Genomic DNA, 6,067 nt, shown 5'->3' with positions numbered 1-6,067 from the left:
TGCAGTCATTGACGATTTTTATACATTTATATACCATTCTGAAAATGGACTATCTGCCTGATAATAAAATATATGAAAAAGAACGGACCATTTAATATTATATAATTAACGTCTTTGGTCGAACATTATTTTTCTTTAAAATAGCGCAATTTTTATTGACATTTTAATTTCCTTAATGTAGAACACAAGCAAAAAGCATTTTGCTTATTATGTAAAATACTTAGGTTATTATATAAATATATAAAAAACAATTATATTGCTTTTGGCATGTGTTAGAAGGGCAAAAAATTGGGCCTCGTCGATACCCGTTCTTTGTCACTACAAAATATCTTTTACTTATACTGATTAGTTAATTTGAAAGCTGTACGCAACCTGTCACTCTTTCAATTTATTTAGGCTCCTCATTTGTAATTAAATTGCAAATTAAATTATTTAATACAATTAAGATGCAAAATGACACGGGTTATTCACTTTACGATATTGTGGATTGTTGAATAATTATAAAAAAGATTGTCGTCGTGTTTAGAAGCAGGGGAACGACGGAGGGACGTTGAAAACGTTTCTCCCGGACGTTTCCACCCAGAAGCTTGCGTCGTCAGAACAATCGTTTCGGACAAATTACAAAGAGAATGAAATTTTTTTTCATTTCGCGACTCGCAATTGTCATTGTTCCCAGGAAAACAAGCGGCTTTTGTGTCGCACGCTTTTGGCTCGGAGTTGATTGACCTTTAACCACCATCGGATCCCGGTAAGACGGGGCCCATTATGCCGACCGGCCGACCGCCGTCGCATTGTGCCGGTTTCGTTCTCCGACGTGCGCGTGTGTGCGTGCGCGTATCGCGATTCATTCATACACGGGGCCCGCGCCTCGCGTATATTCGCCGCACGCGTGTACGCACGCACGCACGCACGCACACGCGCCGCTCGGGCATCATCCGCGACGATCATCGCCAGGATACCGCGCGACAGGAAGGGCAGGAAGTCGCAACTGTCGCCCACATCTCCGCGCGGGAATCGCGATAGAAGGTGAGAATCCGCGGTCGCTCGACCGTGAACGGCCGCGAGTTCAACCTCGCGGGAGAGGACGACAAAAACGGTATTTTTATTTAAAAAAAAAAGAACATATGTAAAAGGAGAAAAGTGAAAAAGAAATGCAATTTCGATTGCTTGAATAATGACAAATCTAAACCATCTACAAAGAGACAATGAGAATAAAAAAAAAAGTGCCAAGAACTTTTTATGTTGACAGTCAAAAAAATATATAATAGGAAAAGTATATTAAAATTATTTATTTTCAAATTTCTGAAAAAAAAATTAAGCGCTCCTTTGTTCGAGTAGCGAGTTGTCCGTTCGACGGTGGTGTAGCAGGTGTTGCGGAAGTGCAAAGGAATATATTTCAGTGGGGCACCAATGTTTCTTATTTTCTTTTTTAAAGGAATATTCGAATATGATTGCAAGATACGCTCAATGATACAATATGTGTATAAAGTAAAGAAAGCGAATTAATCAATTTATCATTATTTATTGAAGCAGTAAAAATTACATTTAATTATCTTCTTTTGCATTTTCTTTTATATACGTTTTGTTTTTAATAGAAACACTATTTTAATTAAGTAATTTCTTAAAATAATTCTTGTGATATGAAATATTAACAAATTTTTCATAAAAATGCTATTAAGATGAAAAAGATACTTGTCACTTTTCATAAATATTTTTAGCATCTCTTTTTAAACGCATCAATTTGTTATTCCTTCAAGCAATTACATTCTAATTATAATGAAACGCGGAAGTAATATTTTTGCTTTTTTATTAATTTTTATTTTTTTCCTCTTTTCTGCTGTGCATTTAATCATGAATCTGCAGGTTGTCTATTAATTAAACCATCATTAAACAGAGTATTAAACAGAGCAGAAATAAAAACAAGAGGAGGAAATTTAAAACTAATAATAAAAATTTATATATATACATAAAGATTGTGAAGTCTTTCAAGGACACTTAGAAACGTGAAAAAGGCGCATCTGTTAATTAAAACTGTCGCAAAGGACAGAAAAAGAATTAAAAAGTAACAAAAAATACCAATGTCTTATCAATTAACATAATTAACATACTATTAACCGTGTACAATCTACAGAATTGTTGTTTTCTCCATTTTTCTGTCTTTCTTTATCAGAAGTTTAATTATAGAAGACCAGAGGATATCCGTTCGAAGGCCACTCGAGAACATCGCACCCCCACATCGTCTCTCGTCCCGCCGCCGCGAGATCAGAACGATTCGCGAGCAGAATGATCTCACTCACCCGCCTGGAGAAGTCCATTGTCCGTTCTCCGGTATCTCCCGCGGCTCGGAGGGGCCTCAATTTAAATCGCCTCTATATCACGCGGAGGGACACGCGCGAAGGAGCAGGACGTATGTATACCGCGCGTGAGCTCCGCTCGCGTACGACGCGCGGCGGCTAACTGTACACACTTGCGAGCGGCTCGATATTCCCGGCTGAAAACGAGACCGCACCGGTGCCGCACGTCCGGAAGTGGGCCCCGGAACTCCGGCCGACCAGCCGTGACCGGCAACGAGCAGCCGGGACGAGCCGGGGCCTCATGAATACGTGAGCGTAAACGCGCGCGCGCGCGCGCGCGCGTAGAGGGGCCCGTTGTGATCTCGCCTGTGGGCAGCGAACACACGGCGCGCACACGCGCGTATATACCTGTTCCGAGGTCCGCTGCCTTTCCAACGTTACCTCGCCACGGATAGATAGAGCACGGCGGTTTATTACACGTCCTAGAACATGTAATGGGCCTCTCGCGCACGGCCCGTTTCGCTCCTACGCGCCTTAAATGCGCTCTTAAGAATGCAAAAAATGAGAGAGAAAGAGAGGAAAGAGGAATAAGACAATAGAAAAATAATGATACAATAGCACTAACAGTTAAATTCGAATAATAATTTGTGTTTTAATTTATTATCACGCTTGTAAATCAAAAATAATTTTTAATATGATATGTAATAAATGTTTCGAATATGCGCTTCTCTTTGATCATTTCACGTGTTTGACAAGAATTTTCCACAAGTTGGGAAGAATTGCAATTAATTATATATCGAAACGCTTATCATGCATTACGTTAGAAATTATTACTAATTTATGTGAATAACAATAAGTTACAGCATAAGTTATCACCTAAATTTGGCTTTGATTGGCATTGTATCATTGTCATTCTAAACTACTTGTAAGAAAAATCTCAGGAGAATCGATAGAAATTGAATAAGAAACTTAGGATCGCGATAAAGATGTGTGGAAAGAAAGTTGAAATAATTAAGAAAAGAAGAAAAGTATAGCTAGACGTAAAAGTAATAAATTTATTACAGCTTAGTTGAGACTTATTTTTTATAACGGGATTATATTTTATAACGCTTAGAGTTATAAAATGTTACGTACGTCGTATTGATGTAAAATTCTTTACAACGCTTTCGCGCGTAGAGTAGTGACATTCATATACATACTTATATTTAAAAAGGGTGTATGCATGTAGATGGGTCAAGTTTTGCAAATTGTTTATAAAAAAACGGAAAGAGATAGAGAAATCGTATTTATTATTTATTCTATTGTAAAGATTATATATATATTTTTATTTGACATTTAATTTTATTTAAAAAATAATGTGAAATAGATTCGCATGTGTTATTTAAGTTTCGCTAAAATCATGTCTTCCAAAACCTTTAATTACTATATCTAACAATAATATCTATTTACTGACATTTGATAACAATATTATTTTTGATAATTTTAGACTAGTGAAGTAATTTATTTCAATGTTATAAAAATTTTTATAACATTAAAATGTATAAAGGAGGAAAATAAATTTTTTACAATTATAAGCTCCAACAATTTTTATTATACGTATGTTATTGAAATAATTATTACATTTATTTATTAAAATTAAAAAGATAAACAAAATTATTTATTAATTGAATATTTGTTAATTAAACGGCAAGTCATGTATTTTTATTAAAAATACGTGACCTGCCTTTTTGGTAAATAACTAGAATAGGTACTGGTGCAAAAAATCAATTTTTTTCAATGTCAATGAACAAAACTACTTGAGAAATGAAATGTAGAAATGTTTTTAGGGAGGGGCAATTTTATTTTCAGAGCGAAACGATGTCCACGGTTGTAAGCTGTACCAAATGAGTTTGCGACTTCAGATTTAAAATTGTGGCTAAATAGCGACTAAAATTGGTTGGGTTAGAGTTAGCAAAAAACCGCGATAGGGTGCAGGAGGAGCGGCTTTCTTCCTCGCGCATGCATTCTCTGCACCATATGGATTTGCAACATGCAATAAATTTGCACACATACATACACGGGGGGACGGGGATGACAGATACTACAAGTGAAGAGTCACAAACCATGTACCATATTACAAGTAAAAAGTCTATAATTTTTAAATCTTTATTATTGATGCAGAATGATTATTTTGCACATTTATTATTTTGTATTTTAATTTCCAAAATATATATATTTTATATCACTTAATAATGCATGAAATGCTTGATTTGCATGTTACAAATCAAGCATTTCATGTATTATTAAGTAATATAAAATATATTCTGTGGTGCAGAGAACGCGTGGGCGGAGGAGGGGCTACGCTTCACCCAGTGCACCTCCTCTCCGTTTTTTCTTAACCCCTAACTCTAACCCAACCAATTTTAGTCGCTATTTAGCCACAATTTCAAATCTGAAGTCGCAAACCCATGATACAGTAAAAGCGTGGACGTCGTTTTGCTCTGTAATCAAGGGGTAGGAGGTATGGGTAAACCTCGCTTCGCATGGAAAGTCAAAAACGTGTGGACGTTTTGGCGGTGCTTCGCCCCTCCAACGTACCTCCTTCCAGTATTAGCTAATAAAATTAACTAATAAAACTCGAATTATTTTAAATGAGTTATATGAAGTTTTGAACATTTAACGCCGTTTTTCTCAAAGACTATTATCTTTATGGCAAAAATCAATGGGACGTAAAATGTGTATTTTGATCTACAACTTTTATTTGAAATATTTTTCGAAATTCCCGTTATTTACGGAAATAAATGGAAAAAAACTATAATTTTTATAGTTTTTTATAGTTTTTGCCATAAAAATCAAATTGTTCCTTTCTAAAAACATTTCTACATTCTATTTCTATGGTAGTTTTGTTGATTGGTATAAAAAAAAAAAAGGATTTTTTGCACCGGTACGTGTTCTAGACATTTACCACCTTTTTATTAACAAATATTCAATAAAAAGTAAGAGTTTTATTTATCTTTTATAACCGAAATAGTAACACAGGTTTGAAATAACAGTAACAACTTTGACAACTAATTTATCATAACTTTTTGCATTTTAAAATTTATTTCAGATTGAATATTTATTAATAAAGAGGCAAGTCACGTATTCTATTATACGTAAGTGTCAAAGTTGTTACTGTTATTTAAAACCTGTATCACTGTATTTCGGTTATAAAAGATAAGTAAAACTATTACTTTTGTTATAAAAGAAAGGTAAATATAACATAATGATAACAGTATTACAAGTTGATATAATATAATAATGTAAGTAATGAAACTCATATAAAACCATAATAAACCATATACATATATGTAATAAAAGTTATATAAAATTATATATAATATGCACTAGCAGATTCTAAGGGCCGAGGGAGTTTGGCGTTAAAAGCCCGTCTTTTGAATTAAAAAATTAGTTTTACTGAATCTGTTAGAAAAATTTAAATAAAATGATGCAGGCCAATTAAAACGCGATCAAATTTTTATGCATAAGATTCATTGTGTTCAAACTGTTCGATGTCCGATATACAATGTTCAAAGAAAAATTTTATTAATTAACCCCTCGCCTTTTTCTTCCTCATTATTGACAATGGAACATTGACATTATTGACATTATTGTCAACAGTAAGTCGATATTCTTTCTACTTTTTTATTTCACGTGATTATGCTTCACGCAAATTTTCTTATATAAAAAACACGTTAATAAACAGATACAACACGAAAATTTGCATCAAGTATAATCACATGAAACAAAAAAAA

The sequence above is a fragment of the Monomorium pharaonis genome, chromosome 5 (assembly GCF_013373865.1).
Source record: "Monomorium pharaonis isolate MP-MQ-018 chromosome 5, ASM1337386v2, whole genome shotgun sequence".
NCBI lineage: Eukaryota > Metazoa > Arthropoda > Insecta > Hymenoptera > Formicidae > Monomorium > Monomorium pharaonis.
The sequence above is the reverse complement of the archived record's forward strand: the minus strand, read 5'-3'. Positions refer to the sequence as shown.